Source organism: Nycticebus coucang, chromosome 10 (genome assembly GCF_027406575.1).
Source record: "Nycticebus coucang isolate mNycCou1 chromosome 10, mNycCou1.pri, whole genome shotgun sequence".
NCBI lineage: Eukaryota > Metazoa > Chordata > Mammalia > Primates > Lorisidae > Nycticebus > Nycticebus coucang.
The window spans coordinates 25,420,455-25,436,953 of record NC_069789.1 but is presented as its reverse complement, the minus strand read 5'-3'; the positions used below and the strand labels follow the sequence as shown (position 1 = coordinate 25,436,953).

General features: G+C 39.3%; 1 protein-coding gene across 5 annotated transcripts in view; it reads right to left on the bottom strand.

Moving 5' to 3' along the window:
• The window catches only part of CHRM3 (cholinergic receptor muscarinic 3), a 507,331-nt gene that overhangs the window by 311,516 nt on the left and 179,316 nt on the right, over nucleotides 1-16,499 (bottom strand). Inside the window, exon 3 of one of the 5 annotated variants that reach the window (XM_053607907.1) lies at nucleotides 4,552-4,652. The exons of the other annotated variants lie outside the window; for them this stretch is intronic. The gene's annotated coding sequence lies outside the window, so the exon portion shown is untranslated. The remainder of the gene's footprint in view (nucleotides 1-4,551; nucleotides 4,653-16,499) is intronic. 5 annotated transcript variants of the gene reach the window in all.

Genomic DNA, 16,499 nt, shown 5'->3' with positions numbered 1-16,499 from the left:
ACAGTGCTACTAACTGGCTAATGCCCTTTTTTACCTAGAAATCTCACATCAGAATGAACATCAAGGGCTGTCACAAGAGGGTGGAAAAACAATGCAAAAATGAACATTTCTGGTATCTTGATGATTTCGTAAAGGGCTGTGTTTATGGGCCACCGCTGGGTAGAACCCAAAGTGTATATATTTCGGTAATCAAATACCCCAGAAGTAAAGAACACTCTGCCATAGGTGGACAGATGTGTAATATGAAAATCCACGTGGAAGGGGAATTTCTGTGCCAAAACTCTCTGTGTTAAAGTCACACAAGATTTCAAAATTTCTTAACAAGAAGTATCTAATGAATTCCATATAATACACATTTATATTTGCATGTATGTGTATATATACAGCATGTGTGTGACTATATATATAATGTGTGTGTGCATCTATATACGTATAAACTGGGCAAAGCGGCCAGGGGCACATCTAAAATCACATACAAGGGAGAGCAGCATGCTGGGTATTCTGAGTCTGGAAGTCCGATCAGAAACCCTCCATTGTACTATTAGTTTTGATAAATCCTAGACAACCACAAATCTGTCACTTGACAGCTTTTTCTTTTGTTGAGTGAGAATAACAGTGACTTTCCAGCAAGGCACAAACAGTTGCTAAACTCTTTGCCAAAATAGAAGATTGTATAAATAGTTGAAAAGTGTGAACAGCAGGGAGGAATTTTCGTTTCTTTCTTTGTTAGGTAACAGAATATTCACAACTTGATTAAAGGAGAAGAAAATGTGGAAATGGATAATAATACTCGGTGGAATATGTTTAATCAATTGTGGTTTTCCGCTCCTGATGTGTGTGCACACAAGTGTGGTTAGTTCTCTACCCGATACAGACTAGATCTAAGAGACGGGGTTGGTAATGGGGAAGAAAGTGGTGGCATTTTTGTACTCGCAAATTCTCTTGGAAAAATTACTTAACTCCTCTATGGCATTGCTTTCTCCTCCGTGAAACAGTGGCAATAATACCTACCTTATAGTGTTTTCTGAAAAACCTACCTCATAGCATGTGCGTGTGAATATTATCTACCAAAAAGTTAATATGTGGCGGCACCACGGCTCAAAGGAGTAGGGTGCCAGGCCAGCTCTGGCCAAAAACTGCAAGAAAAAATAAAAGTTAATATGTTTGACAAAATACTTAGAGCAATACTTGCTACACAGTGGGTAGTTAATTATTAAGTGAGTGTTAACTATTATTAAGGACCAACAACATTTTATAAAGGTCTAAAACACAAAATAAGTTGAAGCACACGATAATTACTGAAGATAAAATTAAAATTTCGTTAGGGAGTAAGAAAGCCTGTATTTACTGCCTTTATTTACTAAAGTAGTAACAGAGTTATGCTATTGGATGAAAAAGAGAAAGTGAAAACTTTCCAACTTTAATACATTTTGCCATCTCTGTTAAGAGTGAGTTTGGATGAGAAAATTGCTAAGGTGGGATCTATACCTTAATTATGTGAATGCCTGGACCATGCAAGGGCTTCTCTAAGGGAATTCCAGCATCTGGACTCAGGTCAATTCCTTTTATAGGAACTGAAATGATCACAGTGAAAATCCTTAGCTATAGCTGGTAACCTTTGAAGCAACAGAGAACAAGACTTCCTAAAATACTGGAAAATAACAAATGCAATCCAAATATTGAGATCAGGGTGTTTGATATTCCAGGAAATATTCTCTAACGGATTAGCATAGCAGTGGACATCATGAAGAAAACTGGGGAATCCCGAAAACAGTCTGGGGTTAATAAAACCAGTATATGTCAGACTAATTCCATTCTTCTCTTTGGTCGAGTAGGTAGATTAGTAATCTAGGGAAATACAGAATAGAATAAAAACAGAGGTAACCAAGGCATTTCCCAAGAGCTGTTATGGTATCTTTCATTCATTCAGCAAGTATTTAGTCAGTTTTAAAATTATGCCAGAATAGAGTATAATTCTTTTATTTGAGATAAGTGGTGAAACATTCATGCTAATAAATCTTGTGAAGGACAAAGAGATATTTTAAATGTAATGTTAAGAGGATCTTGTTATTAGGAGATGAGGAGGTCGGGGAGGCTACAAGTTTCTGAACTTGGGCAATGGTGTCGATGAATAGATCTGAATGGTCTATCGATCTGTGCTGATAGTAAACTTAGACCTTTATTTGATTTTTGGAAGAAGGATGCCATAATCTTTTGTAACAAGTGATGCCACCGAAATATGTGTGGTCTGTCTCTATAAAACTCAGTAAATAGGGCTGATGGATACAAAAATATGAAATATATTCTATAAAATAAAAATACAAATGCACGCAAATATTTCTTGGATAAATAATTGCAAAGACACAGATTCGTGAATTTATTTAATATAATTGCACACACAGATGAAGCTGTATATTACCACAACATAGCAAACGCCTAACTAGCCTTTCTTAAGTTGTGACATGGCTCTAGGGCTCTCGTGAACCTACACCTTAATACAAAAACATTTTATTTCCTTGATCCATTGCAGACATCTAAAATTGATGTTCCATCCTGAGGCTTACAGCACTGATCATTACAAAAACTCACACACCCTTGGGAAGAGTGACAGTTCATATCAATGAGTTTGTCATTTTTTATAAACAGGGTTTTGCTAGAAGTGTAACGATTCCATGAGGGATTAGAATGTCAATGATGAACGATGACACGAGAGGCTATTAGTGACAAGGGAAGTTAAGACGGAGCCGACAGGACTTGCCTCCAGCAAGACACTGCACTACTTGGCGATGTCTGAAATGGTAACCAGTACTTAGATCGCACAGGAAGCAAGGTTTGGAAAAATGTTTAGGATGTTATGTTTAAATCTGAATAATTTTATGCAGAATTCTGTCATGGAATAGGTGCCCATGAAAAATTATTAAGCAATTTGTACTCTGAAGCAACCAGTATGCTGAAACCCAAGTGCACGTTGGGTTGTCTGGACATAAACAACCAATCCCTCAGCAGCAACAGGGAAGTGGAGTATTTCCTGCCCCCTCCCCCCGTCCCCATGCATGGGAGGATCACGTGTCAGCTCCGCCTGAGCTGGTCATTCAAGTTACTCCATCCTTCTCTCGATATGAAAGCTGTATTCATCATGTCTTTTCTCTGAATGGTTTATTTTTCACTTTTTTTCCCAATGAATTTGAATAAATAAAGAAGTGTTTCTGTCACAGCATAACCTTATCAGGGAATAAACACCAGAAGGAAGGAAAGAATGGAGAGAAGGAAAGGAAAAGAAAGAAAAAAAAAAAAAGGTAGACAACGTAAGCATAGAATAAACATAGGCAGGAGACCATTAGAAGTTGCTGGATTCTAGCCCTTTACAAATGCTGGAGAAGCAATTATCAACAAATGAAGTTAATAACACTTCACTTAGAAGCTAAAGACTTCAAAAGGTCTTGAAAATCCTGGCCTGTTTATGAAAGTTACTTTTTTTCTTGTTAGAAATATATTTTTTCTAATATGGAGAAGTACGTGCTTAGCTTTAAAGCTAACCTTTATTTAGAAAGGCCGTTCTTGTGTGTGTCCATATGCACAGCACGTGCTTTTCTAAGGAGCCTTTGGTCTCTTGGCTGGGATAAAGCACCAGCAGTCCCAGGTAGCTGTGTGGGAGTGGGGGAACTTCATAGTCACTCAGCATCAAACTGTTCTCCCCTTTATTCCCTCTCTTCACTTTCTTTTCTTTTCTTTTTTTAATTTATTTATTTTTTATTGTTGGGGATTCATTGAGGATACAATAAGCCAGGTTACTCTGATCGCATTTGTTAGGTAAAGTCCCTCTTGCAATCATGTCTTGCCCCCGAATCACTCTAATGATTTTGGGATGTCTCTTTCTGACTAATCTCAAGTATATCTTTTATCCATTGTATTCATTTACAAGTGCCATTAACTAGATTCCTGCCAGAAGATGTGGCTTATGGGTAGAGGTTAGGAAAGCTTACAGTGTGCATTGGGTCTAGTGTCCCTGGATGAGTGGATCAACAAAACATGGCCTCCAACGGGGTATTATTCAACTTTAAAAAGAAAGGAAATTCTGACACGTTATGACACAGGGTATAATGTGGATAACCCCTGAGGACATTCTGCTAAGTGAGATAAGCCAGTTACTGAAGGACATACACAGTTATGATTTCAATACCTAGAGTGGTCAAATTTATAGAAACCGAAAGTAGAACAGTGGTAACCATGGCTGAGGAGATGGTAGAAAAATAGGGAGTTATTTTGGGGTGCAGAGTTTCAATTTTGCAAGAAGAAAAAGTTCTGAATGTTGGTTGCACAATGTGAATGTACTTAACAGTGCTGAGCTATCCACTTAAAATGCGGGAGATCATACATTTTGTTACATATCTTTTTATCAAAATAAATAAATCAATAAATGTAAAAGTTGAAAACAGACAAAAAAATGTACATGGCCCTGTGGGAATGCAAACACGCTCTCGTCCTCCAGGCCCTATTCAGCCCTGCCTCAGGACACCGACTGCAGCTGCCCGTGCTGGCCTGGGTGCCTACCTGGTTCCTCTGACGTCCTCTCTGGTGCTGATGTTCTGGAGTTTTCTCAGCATCTAGAATGGAGTCTTCCTTTACCATAGAACCCAAACAACTGGCTCAATCTAGGAGAAAACATGAAGTGTTTGAATTCAGAATCCCCATGAGCCAAACAAATGCTGCCTGGGATTCTTGTAAGAGAGTAAGAAGATAATAGGAATCATTGGCTTGTGCCTAGGCTTTGCCAGGACTTGCAGTTTCTCTCTCTTCATTCAAAACAGACGGATGACTGGTTACTTGAAGCTATACTCCAAACAGGGAGGCATCTGTGGCTCAAAGGAGTAGGGTGCCGGCCCCATATGCCAGAGGTGGCACGTTCAAACCCAGCCCCACTAAAAATACTGCCAAAAAAAAAGCAATACTCCAAACAATCATAGGCTACTAAGCGCAAGGAGAAATCATCCCAATTTTTTGTCCTAGTTTACTCAGAAATGTCTACCTTTTTTTAGGTGCAGGTGTAGGCTACTAAATACAAAGACTCTTTGTTTAAAATCCCTTTTCACAAGAGAAGAAAATTATCTACAGAAATAATCTACCAGTTGAAAACAAAACCAAGGTCCACTTAATTTCAATCCTTTCATTCTTATTTTAGGACATGTGAGATCTAAAGGGTTTCATTATATTAACATATTTATTTTTACATCAGAATGAAGGCATTGGTTGAATCTGATGTAAGAGGTATAAAATCAGCATTAGTAAATTGTGGATTGATGCCTTCTATTTTGTTGATAAAATTAGAGCAAAATCATCAATGGAGTAAGGTTAATACTTCCATTTAACATACGATTCTGAATGGCTAAGATATGCTGTAAAGTTTCTAGGTCTAGACAGTAAGTATATGAATAATGGTAAGACAATGAAAATTATACCCAAATAGTAATAAGAAGACAAAAATTATATCCCTCAATGGACATAATATGTATATGGTAGAAGGAATTAGACAATAAACACTAAATCCAACATCAATTATAAAGAATTCTCCAAAGTGGTAAGTAATATGGAAAAAAAGAGCAAGTTGACTAAACCACGAAGTGCTTAGGAAGTACCTAAAATGTGGCCAGCAGGGAGAAAGACACATATTGCTCAGTAAAGTACCAGAGGTGACTAAGGCTTGGAAAAGGGGCTGAGATTCCATCAAGGACGTAAAGCAAATGAGAACATTAGCCAGTGTATATCTGAGAAAAGAGTGCTCCAGTCCAAGAGGGCTTCAAGGTAGAAGCTCTTATGAGATTCATTAGGGCCTTGAGTAAAAAGGGCTTCAAGGTAGAAGCTTTTATGAGATTCATTAGGGCCTTGAGTAAAAAGGGCTTCAAGGTAGAAGCTCTTATGAGATTCATTAGGGCCTGAGAACAAGGCAGCTAGAGAGAAGTGAGAGATAGAAAGAAGTGCCCAGATGGGAACTGGACATCCAGGCCAGTCCATGGCCCTGGAGGGGCTTTGGCTTTCCTTGTAGTGAAATCCACGTAGGGATTTTTCACAGAGAATTAGTCCTCTCTGGCTTCACCTTCTACAAGGATTATTTTAGCAGCAATGCACAATTTATGCATAAACAAAATGCTCAGAAATGCATTGAGCAAAATCTGTGGCTCAAAGGAGTAGGGCGCTGGCTCCATATGCTGGAGATGGCAGGTTCAAACTCAGCCCTGGCCAAAAACTGCAAAAAAAAAAGAAATATTTTAAAGAGAATAGGAGGGTGAATACTGAATGAAGAGATTTGCCCTGGGACCTGAGGTCAGTTAGATCTTGGCTTGAATACCTATATGCAGACAGAAACTAAAAAGGAAGAAAGGGTAGTCTATGGGGATCTGTATTGCACTGTGCTATGAGACCATATGCATTCAGGGCCATTTTCTAAAATGTAGGCTGTGCACATTTTCTATAACTTTGTTCTTACCCCAATAACTCCCAGGTAGTAAAAGCATTAAATGCTTCAGCAATTAGTTTGGGAAGAATATGGCTCGGGGAAGAGAATTTCTCAGGACACTTGAGGGAACCAGGGTCAAGGCATGACTCTGGAATGGATCAGTGTTAAATTATCAAAGTAACTTTCTACAGAGAATCTTTTCTTGACTACATTTCAATGTACTATTACTCAGCATCTTTATCTACTTGATTATCTTCACACAGAGGCACTGAGTAAAACTGCCTGGACAGCAAACTGGTATAATAATGGAAGAGTAGAAGAAGGGATTAGAAGTGAAAAAGGGAAGGTGACAGCTGAAGTTGAGAAAAAAACTGGCACTGAATTATAGGAGGACGAAGAAAGCCAGAAAAGAAGACAGCCTTGTGATGGGAGGGGTGCGGAGCAGAAGCCAAGATACAGAGGCCATTGGTACTATAGGTGCCCACATGAGTACCAAGGTCAGGTCAAACCCTCCTCTCCCTAAGAATCCCTAGAAGTTTAGAGACATTTAGGATGATACTTAATGAAATAAAGAAGGTGAGAACATTTTAGAGAAGTGAAAGCTAAATTCTAAGAGGTATATACACAGTGACAAAGAAGGGGGATCTATATGTAAAGTATGGAAGTTAATTTTTCTTTCTCCACTGCATAGTATTTTGTGAAATCCTTAATGATATTATTTTATTTTTTTATTTTTATTTTTATTTTTTTATTAAATTATAGCTGTGTACATTAATGTGATCATGGGGCACCATACACTGGTTTCATAGACCGTTTGACACATTTTCATCACTCTGGTTAACATAGCCTTCCTGGCATTTTCTTAGTTATTGTGCTAAGACATTTACATTCCACATTTACTAAGTTTCACATATATTTTTTCTTTGAAATAAAAATAACCACTTTAAAAGAAATTTAAAACAATAGACATAAGCGTATCACATGAATTTCAGATTACAATCCTTAAGAACTGGCATTTGTTGTCATATTTTACTTAACTAGGTTTGACTAAGGGAACATTATTCAAAATGACATATAAAAACCCAATAATCTTTGAAATAAATACACGATATGGTAAGTAACTACTGGAAGCAGAAGCCATTATGTAAATCAGCAGTTCTCAACATGTGGGTCACAGCCCACAGGAACTGTATTAAAGGCTCACGACATTAGGAAGATTGAGAACCATGGATGTAAATAAACTGGCTTACGTATACAACAGCACATCAAAAAAAAAAAAAAATCCACCAGGACCAAGTGGGCTTCATTCCAGAGATGCAACAATGGTTCAACATATATAAATCAATAAATGTGATTCACCATATAAATAAAAGGAAAAATTAATATCATACAGTCGTCTAAATAGGTGAAGAAAAAGCATTTGACAAAATCCAGAACACCTTCATGATAAAACCCCTCAACAATCTAGGCATAAAATGAACATATCTTAGAAGTATAAAATTCATATATGACAAATCCACAACCAACATCACAGTGAATGCGGAAAAGTTGAAATTATTTCCCCTAATAACTGGAACAAGACAAGGATGCCCTTTGCCATCGTTTCTATTCAACCACAGTGCTGGAAGTCCTAGCCAGAGCAATTGGCTAGAGAAGTATGTTAAGGGTACCCAAATCAGAAAAGAGGAGGTCAAACTACAGTTCTTTGCTGAAGATATGATCTTCTATCTAGAAAAACCCCAAAGACTCTACCAAGAGACTCCTGGAATTAATAAATAAATTCAATAGAATCTCAGGACATAAAGTTAATGTAAATAAAACAGTATCATTTCTATATCCTAATAACAGTCAAGCCAAGAGTCCAATAAAAGACTCAATACTGTTCACAATGGCTACAAAGAAAATAAAATACCTAGGCATATACTTAACCAAAGAAGTGAAAAATTTCTACATGGAGAACTACAAAACTCTGAAAAAAGAAATCACAGAGGATACCAAAAAAAAGGGAAAACATCACATGCATGAATTGGTAGAATCAACACTCTTAAAACGTCCATACTACGCAAAGCAATTTACAAATTAATTACAATATCCACCAAATTGCCAAAGTCATACTTCACACAGCTACAGAAAATATTTTTTTTTTTCTGAGACAGAGTCTCACTCTGTCACCCTCGGTAGAATGTCATGGCATTATCATAGCTCACAGTAACCTCAAACTCTTGGGCTCAAGAGATCCTCTTGCCTCAGTCTGCTGAGTAATTGGGACTATAGGCATGTGCCACCATGCCAAGATGGATTCTGCCCTTCATTTGGAACCAGAAAAGAGCCTGAATAGCCAAAGCAATCATAAGCAGAAGGAACAAATCTGGAGGCATCACATTATCAGACTTCAAACTGTACTACGAGGCTATAGTAACCAAAGAAGAATGGTATTGAAACAAAAATAGAGACATAGACCAATGGAACAGAATAGAAAACTCAGATATAAAACTACCTATCTTGGTTGAAATTTCATGATGATTGAGTACCACTCAGCCACAAAAAATACAAATTAATACCTTTTACAACAATCTGGATGAAACTGGAGACCATTCTCCTAAGTGAAGTATCTCAAGATGGAAAAACAAACACTACATGTAGTCGCTATTAAATTGGAATTAAGTGATGAGCACATATGTTCACAGGGGAAATTAACACTTGGTGAAGACTCGTGGGGGGAGGGAGGAGAAATGCTACCTAATGGGTACCTTGAACTTTATTTAAGCGATGGGCGCATCTAAACCTAGGACTCAAGTATCACAAAGTGACACATGTAAACTAAAATATTGAAACCTCCTTAATATTTTGAAATAATAAATAAATAAACTGGTTTTAAAGAGCAATGGAGACAAATATAAATTTATGAATTTCCTCATGTTTCAAGATTTTTTTTTTCAGATTAATATGAAGGTACAAATGATTAGGTTACATGTTTGCATTCATTAGGTAAAGTCCCCATTATAGTTGTGTCCTGCACCCAGGAGGTGTGTCACATACCCTTACACTGTGCCCATTAGGTGGGAGCACACCAATCTCTTCCTCACCCCTCTACCCCCAAGTTGAATTGAATTGATATTTCCTCTTGTGTGGAAGTGTATTAATTTATTTATTGGGGCTTCATATTATTATTGAGTGCATTGGATACTTGCTTTTCAATTCTTGTAATACTTTACTAAGAAGAATGTGTTTCAAACCATCCGGGTATACAAAAGAGATAAAGTCTCCATCTTTTTTATGGCTTAATAGTATTCCATGGTATACATATACTGCAGTTTATTAATCCATTCCTGGGTTGATGAGCATGTGGGTTGTTTTCACATCCTGGCCATTGTAAACTGAACTGCGACAAACAATCAAGTGCAAATGTCCTTATGATAAAATGATCTTTTTCTTCTGTATAGATGCCAAGTAATGTGATTTTGGGAATGCCTAATGATTACTAATCCTGATGAACACCAGCTAGAAAACATGTACATTATCCTGATGCAAATTTTTATGAAACCCTAAGAAATCTCATTCAACATGAACGTCATCAGTATCATATTTCTAACAAGAATTTGCAAATGTACAGTTTAGAAATGATGACATAAGCTTCAGTTTCAGACAGGAAATTGGTAATAATACATATTATCCACTTCAGTACCTGAAGGGTAGGACTACATTTGTAAAATCTTTTACATGGAAATCTCTTCTTCATTTCATCAAGGTGACCCAGAAATGCTCCAGTAGTCACTGAGTAATCTCCCTGGGGTTCAAGTCATTACGGATAAATAAATATTCCCTTGTAGCATCTACCTCTAGATTCCCCTGCCATGTGTCAGTCCTAGACTAAAACTTTCTTGAGTTTTGGGTGGGAAAGTAGCAAAAATACAGCTTTACATCAGATCCAAGGAGGAATGGGGAGTGCTGTAACATCCAATAGGACATTTACAAAGGTTATTTAGACATTATATGTAAATCACTTAGCAGAGCAGCTGGCATATGGTAATTTTATAATTAAATGGTAGCAGATAGGACATACTGCAGAGCCAAGGCTTGAGAAACCACCCTGATGCACTGACCAATATGCCAAGGTTGAATTCTACTAGAAGGAACCAAGAGTTCATGTATCTATTTACATTTACAATTAGCACAAACATAACTTCTAAGAGCACAGGACATGGAGCTCTGACTGCTTCCATTCAAATGTGGACATCTTGGAAACTGATCTGATTGGTTGGGACTGTGCTGAGGGCAGGAGAGAGAGGAATGAAGTGCTGGAAACAAAGGTCGCTGTGAGAGCAAGAGATGGGCACAGTGGTGTTAGACCATGTACAGCACTGTATGGGCCACGGCGGGGATTCCTCTGGGGAAAAGGGACAGCTTGCTGCAACTCTGTCCTAACTCAGCCATCCTAAAAATGGCTGGTGTCCACGGCGGTTTCTTGAGGCATAGGGAGACTTATGTGTCTCCAAGACAACCCTCCACTAAATGACCTGGGCTCCCAGTCATTCTGCAATTTCACAGTCTTCATTGTAAGTGTTGGTCAGTCTTGCACCTTTGCAATTGGGAGGCTCCTATCCTTTGGTTCTGAGAAGTGTTTCTGCACTGTTTCCTTGTTAACAATTTTTCCCTGCCATTTCCCCTGAATTCTTTTCCTGGAAGGCTTGTGTTAGAGGCTTTCTCCACATGCCTAGTGCACTCCGGCTGTCCTTACATACATGCAGGACCTTACCAAGCTGTCTGGAAGGTGTGGCACATAGGTGGGGCTTGTCCCCTTCATGGCAAGGAATTCTCAGGCCTGGTCACCTTTCTAACTGGTGGCCCCATTAACTGTCATTGTCCTTAGGTCATTTTTCTGGATACAGTCAATTTACACTGAGAAAGATGCCCCAGCCTTGCTCTTGAAGCCAGCATTTCACATCTGGCACAGGGCAGGGAAGGATGCTGGAAGTAGGGATCTCCAAGTTCACTCTGAAGACTTTCATCTAAATCTTGTATTTTTTAATCCAGCACCTGTTCCTCACCCCATGCCCTAGAAATATTGGTATCTTCTAGGATCAGTAAAGGTGGAATTTGAGTTTACTTCTTGTTCTTTGTGTTTGCCAGGGATTTTTCTAGATTAGAAGGGAATGGAAACCTCTTCCCTTCATCTCAAAGCTAGGGGCTCAGTTCCTCTAAGTAAGTGGGCCCCGTCACCATGCTTACTTCTCAAGAGAAGTTACTTACCTTTTAGTTACTTATTTCTCTTGGGAACTTATTTAACATCAAATTTGCAAGCCAACATATGATATAAGGGGACATCCTGTACCATTTCATCACCTTTATTTGGAAAGCACCATTGGCTGTCAGTTATTTGAAACAGTGGACATAACCAGTGTTTGGCTGAAAGCAAATAAAACCCATCTGTTAGCTTTAGCGTAGACTTGAGCATATCAACCAACTGGCTGTTCACCAACCACTACACCAGTTGATGCTAGTAACAAGCACGAAAAAATAAAAGGAAGGCATTTTCTATATCTCTCCTATATCTTCTGTATCTATTCCCTCCTCTGGGTAGAGCAAGGAGCTTCTGATCTTTCCGTTTTAGAAGCACCTGACCTGGCTTTGCTTTGTTATTTTTTTTTTTTTAAAGGCTAAAACATAAATGTCCCTTTTGATTTCCTTGGAAAGCAATTGGCAGCCAACTTTAGAATAATCTTCAGAATTCTGTTAAACCAGTAAAATAATACATAGTGGGGGTGGGGATTGTATACTGCAGGCATCATCTTGAAATTCAAAATTCTGGTGCTTTCAGTGGGGTGTGTAGCTCCTGTTGCTTTGTGTACATTCTGGAGGTTTATGGGACAGAATTTCCCACTGCAGGGAGACACCGGGACACAGCTTTGCCATCCAATTCTAAGCTATCGTCTTAGGAGACTTGCTCCACCACTGACAGAAACCAGTATTTTCTGCTCAGCTTTATTAGTAAAGAGGTGATGCTTTGCTCTTCCATGTCTCAATACTTTACCCTTACATCTTTATTTTTTATTGTTGAGGATTCATTGAGGGTACAGAGAATCAGCTTACACTGATTGCATTTGTTAGGTAAAGTCCCTCTTAGAAGTGTGTTCCACCTCCAAGAGATGTGTCACACCCCATGACCCCCCAGCCCCCTCTCTCTTCCTGCTCTCCACTCCCCCTTTTCTCCACCCCCCACACCATGTACTAGGTCATCAATTGTCCTCATATCAGCATTGAGTACATTGGATTCTTGCTTCTCCATTCTTGCGATGCTTTACTAAGAAGAACGTGTTTCTACGCCATCCAGATTAATACAAAAGATGGAAAGTCTCCATCTTTTTATTGGATTTAGAGTTCACAGTAGGAAGAATAGTGGAACGCTAATTCATGACCCCTTTCCGAAGGCATGCATCTGACAAACTGATTGACAAAATTAACCTTTTGCCAATATGTAAGTTTATTTCCTAATCACTTGCATTTTCACAAGGTTTATGTTGTTCTTAGTTCGCAAGCATTATAAATGCCTTTTTGATAGTTTTCCTTAGCAACTATCTGAGTCATTATATGATGGGCTTATGGGTCTGATTTGTGAAATGAGTCACTCGGAGTCAAAAAAGATCATTAGGAGACCTGTGTCTTTAAACCTCTTGAAACCTTTGTCTGTGGCCAAGCGTAGTGTCTCATGCTGCAATCCTAGCACTCTGGGAGGCTGAGGTGGGTGGATCCCCTGAGCTCAGGGGTTCAAGAACAGCCTGAGCAAGAGCGAGATCCCATCTCTACTAAAGATAGGAAAAACTAGCCAGGCGTGATGGCAGGTGCCAATAGTCCCAGCTATTGAAAAGGCTGAGGCAAGAGGATCTCTTATGTCCATGAGTTTGAGCTTGCTGTGAGCTATGACATCATGGTATTCTACCCAGGGTGACAGTGAGACTCTGTCTCAAAAATAAAATTAGCTGGCATTGCACCTAATAAACTCCACTTATCATTTTAAAAAATAATCCTTGAAGTGTGTACTTTTGTATCCATATCTTAGAGACAAAAAACAGAGTTAATTGACTTTCTTAGAATTATATAGCTAAAAAGTTGCAGGAATACATATCACATATTTAAATATCAGAGATAATATGTTTGTAAATATTAATCTGACATATTCCATTTTTTTCTCCTTTAATTCTATTCCAACACAGACTTGTCTTTCTGCCAAGGGCAGAAAATGGGCAAAACTTGATTATCTTTAGGAAAAGATACTGAGAGCCAGGCATTATACACAGAGAAAGAACCTGCTGGATTCCAATCCCTGTCTTTATCAAGCAGGTGGATTCAGAGTCCAGAGTTCTCCCAGTGAGTAGAGACCTTGACCCTGTTCTACCTTAAGGAATAATTCTCAGGTTTGTACCCAGAAGCAAAATAGGATCAAGAAAACAGCTGCCTTTTTGTGGGTCCTGGAGCAGGGACAGTGGAAGAAGAGAGGAAGCTGAGGGAAGAGAGGAGGCTGAGGGTCAGAGGTGTGCATTCTAAGTTTCCTTCTATCCACATTGACCTTGGGAGGGGAAGGTGGACTGCAGAAGAGAAGACAGCACCAAAGCTGGGCTTTTACTCCGCTTCCCCACTCAGGACTCTGGGGAGGGGCTACCCACACTAGCCTGGGGTGCAGCTGCCACATGAACATAAACCTGGCTGTCCAGCATGACTGGGCAAGGGGACTTGCAGCTGCTATTTCCTGGTCTTCGCTCCGTTGCTGTGAGAGAGAGATGGGCTCTCAAGTGGCTGGTGGGCTGCCCAGAGACCAGCCAGAGCAGGCCATCAGAGAAGTGGTGGCAGGGAAGACGCCAGTCCTGACTAGGCCAAAACAGAGCAGCCTCTGTGTCACTACCAAGCCAGGCTTCATTCTCAAACACAGCCAGGCAAGTGGGGGGTGGGGAAGCCAGCATTTGGGAGCCAAAAGGAGGCAGCCAGAGGCCCTCCTGCCACAATTGTGCAACCAAGCTCCACGGCATAGCAGAAGCTGCACGCTCACCTCCACACACAGATGCCATCTTGACTCACGGGGGTGGCAGGTGGCTGGAGGCCAGTCATCTCCTCTAGAAAATGAGCAGTACCTAAGGCACTGTTTAAATTATCGCTTCAAGAAAAATTCTACCCTTTTTTAGCCAAAACCAGTAGGTTACAGTCAAAATAAATGTGTTTTCATCTGCCTATCTACTGTATAGTTGTATCGAGAAGGAATATATCTGAGGTTGAGAGAAATAGTGCATTGATTGTATTGAGAAAGAGAATTGTAACTGCATCACACCTGATTTTACCAAGCTGTTTTCTGAAATGAGAAAGCGAGTTCCTAAACAGGGCTTACCTGTTGTGTGTGTTTTGTTTTGAGACAGGGTCTCCCTATGTTGCTCAGGCTGGCTTTGAACTCCTGGACTCCAGTGATATTTCCCACTCAGCCTTTCAAGGGTGACTTTGGGTATCCAGTTTCCCAGTTTTGGTAAGGTTTATAGACAAGATAAATAGCCCCTAAGAGGAATTCTTAAACATTTTTTAATAGGATAGTTCCAAGTCTGCTCACTCTTTGGAAAAGCATACAATTGTATTAATCTTATGTTCTCGAGACGCTCATGAAATTTCTCTCTACTGTGATTTATGGTTAACCTGATTCTTGAAAAGAAATAAACATATATGGAAGAGCTTAAATGAAAAGGAACTGAAATTAGACTGAACTGCACTGCTACCAAAGGTATAATGTGTTTTAATAACTACAGTTTCTCTTTCCATTAGCAGGGATAACTGCTGTCACTTAAAGAGCTAATATGCCTTTCCACCTCCTATTACTATGATAAATTATGAGGGGAATGCATTCTAAACTGAGTAATGTCTTGCTGGACATTGGTAATTCGCTTAAGCTGGTTAACATAATAACAGATACGATGACATAATCTCCGGATTCACATTAATCTCTATAGCTTGGTCTGCTCTTGCAGACATGCTACTGAATCAAAATTAAAGACGTTTGGAACGAAAACAGTGTTCTTCCTATGTGGTGTCTTAACGTGTGTCTTTACTCTGCTGGAAATGCTGTAAAACAAGACCAGATCAGAACTGTTATTTTACCTTTTCAATTTCTTTGCCATGTTAACAAATTATCTCGATGTGATGAAAATTATCTCCAAAAATAACACAAGACAGTCGTGGGCGGCGCCTGTGGCTCAGTGAGTAGAGTGCTGTCCCCATATACTGAGGGTGGCAGTTCGAACCTGGCCCTGGGCAAACTGCAACCAAAAAAAATAGCCGGGTGTTGTGGCGGGAGCCTGTAGTCCCAGCTACTCGGGAGGCTGAGGTAAGAGAATCGACTAAGCCCAAGAGTTGGAGGTTGCTGTGAGTTCTGTGTCTCCATGGCACTCTACCAAGGGCGATGAAGTGAGACTGCCTCTACCAAAAAAAAAAAAAAAGAAAGTCACCTAATTGTGAAACATAAAAAAATCCCAATAACAAGTATTCCACCGTGCTTCCAATAGATATCCACAAGGACCATCTAAGCAAAATGTGTCCAGAATTCTTTTTTTACTAAAATATTCAAAAATTGTTTCCTACAACATTTAGCAAAGAACAACAGGGTTTCATAGTATAACCTCAGGAAATGGGACCAGCCATTAAGTATCTGGGGTTAAAAAAGTAATTGGGACAGGAAGCTATTATTTTCACCCCAAATACCTTCTATCCTATGCTATTATAGTCATGGAAGCTTTGATCAGCTTTCTGTGGCACTAGGCAGCCCCCACATTCCCAGATAGTCTTTAACCTGTTTTAGATTTAAAGTTCCTGAAAAATAGTATACTACATATGATAGCATGTGGGAAGATTACTGAAGAAGACAGGCTCACAGCCTACAGACACAGGAAAAAATGCTCATCATCCTTAATCATCAGAGAAATGCAAATCAAAACCACTTTGTGGTATCATCTAACTCCAGTAAGAGTGGCTCACGTAACAAAAGCCCAAAACTACAGATGTTGGCATGGATGTGGAGAAA